Genomic DNA, 2,728 nt, shown 5'->3' with positions numbered 1-2,728 from the left:
AGAAGCGTGAGGCCGGGTGCCGTGGCTCATGCCTATAATCTCAGCACTTTGGGATGTCAAGGCGGGTGGATCACCTGAGGTCAGTTGGAGACCACCCTGGCCAACACGGTGCAACCCCGTCTGTACTAAAAATACAAAAATTAGCCGGGCGTGGTGGTCCATGCCTGTAGTCCCAGCTACTCTGGGGGCTGAGATGGGAGAACTGCTTGAACCCACGAGGCAGAGGTTGCAGTGAACCGGGATCGTGCCACTGCACTTCAGCCTGGGTGACAGAGTGAGACTGTGTCTCAAAAAGATACATAATTACAGCCAGGTACAGTGGCTCATGCCTGTAATCCCAGCACTTTGGGAGGCTGAGGTGGGCAGATCATGAGGTCAGGAGATGGAGACCATTCTGGCTAATGTGGTGAAAGCCTGTCTCTACTAAAAATACAAAAAATTAGCTGGGCATGGTGTTAGGTGCCTGTAGTCCCAGCTACTGGGGAGGCTGAGGCAGGAGAATGGCATGAACCCAGGAGGCAGAGCTTGCAGTGAGCCGAGATTGTGTCACTGCACAGCACTCTGTCCCAAAGTGCTGGTAGGAGCCACTGCGCCCAGCTGATAACCTGTTTTCTAATTAATTTTGCCTTTTCAGTGGGCGTAGAACCTGTGTGTTGAATTTCAGTCTGGGCGCCATGGCTCATGCCTATAATTCCAGCACTTTCAGAGGCTAAGGCAGGAGTATTGCTTGAGCCTAGGAGTTATGAGACCAGCCTGGGAAGCATAGCAAGACCCCGTCTGATTAAAAACCAAAAAGAACGAAAGGAAGACAGAAGGAGGAAACCCAACACGTTCACCTTTTAGGTTTCCAATATTTATATTTTGTAATGCCCTACACAGGGATACTTCCAGATTCACAGACTGATGTCTTCGTAAATTCAGACCAACTTCTGTTTCCCAAGTCATACAAACACCCTGAGACCACGCATGTCCCAAATGCGTTCTCCTTATTAATACAGAGTTTAACACATCTTCATATTCAAAGGGAACTGGAAGTTATCAGGTATTTGAAAACCAATACTTTTTAAACTCAGCAGTGACAGAAGAAATAAACAATGGAAAGACTTGATCATGTAAAAATTTAAAACTTCAAAGTCACTTTTTTTCTGGAGATGGCCTTGCTCTGTTGTCCAGGCTGGTCTTGAACTTGTGGGAAACCACCCATTTCGATCTCCCAAAGTACTGGGATTACAGGCAGGAGCCACTGCATGCGACCGAAATCACTAACATTTTAGGAAGTCAATAGACTGTCTAAAGATTTGATAAGATGTATAGCAGAGAACACAGACAAGGGTGAAGATATTTATTTGTGGCCGGGCGCAGTGGCTCATAACTGTAATCCCAGCACTTTGGGAGGCCAAGGTGGGTGGATCACCCTGAGGTCAGGAGTTCGAGACCAGCCCGGCCAACATGGCAAAACCTGTTCTCTACTGAAAAATACACAACTTAGCCAGGCGTGGTGGTGGGCACCTGTAATCCCAGCTACTTGGAAGGCTGAGGCATAAGAATTGCTTGAATCCGGGAGGTGGAGGTTACAGTGAGCCATTGTACTCCAGCCTGGGTGACAGAGAGAGACTCCATCTCCCCCCTCAAAAAAAAAAAAAAAATATGAGAATCCTCATGATACAGTAATAAAAAAAGTATAACATTCTATAAACATTTTAATTTAAAAAAAAAAAAAAAAAGATGTGGGCCAGGTGCAGTGGCTCACGTCTGTAATCCCAGCACTTTGGGAGGCCAAGACGGGAAGATCATGATGTCAGGAGTTCGAGAGCAGCCTGGCCAACATAGTGAACCCCGTTTGTACTAAAAATACAAAAAAACTAGCTGGGCATGGTGGCCATGCCTATAATCCCAGCTACTCGGGAGGCTGAGGCAGGAAGGCAGAGGTTGCAGTGAGCTGAGATCGCGCCATTGCACTCTAGCCCGGGCGACAGTGCAAAACTCCTTAAAAAATAAAAGATGTGTATATCAAGACCTCGGCTGGGCACAGTCGTTTATGCCTGTAATCCCAGCACTTTAGGAGGCCAAGGCAGGAGGATTGCTTGTGGCCAGGAGTTCAAGACCAGTCTGAGCAACATAGTAAGACCCCATCTCTACACACACACACACACACAGAGAAAACTTAGCCAGGCAGAGTGGTGCATGCTTTTGGTCCCAACTACTTGGGAGGCTGAGGTGGGAGGATTTCTTGAGCCCTGAAAGTCAGCGCTGCAGTGAGCTCTGATTGCACCACTGCATTCCAGTCTGGGTGACAGAGCAAGACCCTGTCTCCAAAAAAAAGAAAACAAAATCAAGAGCTCAATTTTTTTTTTTTTTTTTGAGATGGAGTCTTGCTCTGTCGTCAGGTTGGAGTGCAGTGGCACGATCTCAGCTCACCGCAATCTCCGACTCCCGGGTTCAAGCGATTCTCCTGCCTCGGCCTCCCAAGTGGCTGAGACTACAGGCGCCCACCACCACACCCAACCAATTTTTGTATTTTTAGTAGAGATGGGGTTTCACCATGCTGCGCAGGCTGGTCTTGAACTCCGGGGTTCAAATGGTCTAGTCTACTCAGCCTCCCAAAGTGCTAGGATTACAAGTGTGAGCCACCATGGCTGGCATTTATTTATTATTTTTTTTTTATTTTGAGATGAAATCTCACTTTGTCGCCTGGGGTGGAGCGCAGTGGAACGATCTCGGCTCACTA

The sequence above is a fragment of the Mandrillus leucophaeus genome, unplaced genomic scaffold (genome assembly GCF_000951045.1).
Source record: "Mandrillus leucophaeus isolate KB7577 unplaced genomic scaffold, Mleu.le_1.0 Scaffold213, whole genome shotgun sequence".
NCBI lineage: Eukaryota > Metazoa > Chordata > Mammalia > Primates > Cercopithecidae > Mandrillus > Mandrillus leucophaeus.
Note: the sequence above shows the minus strand (reverse complement) of the source record.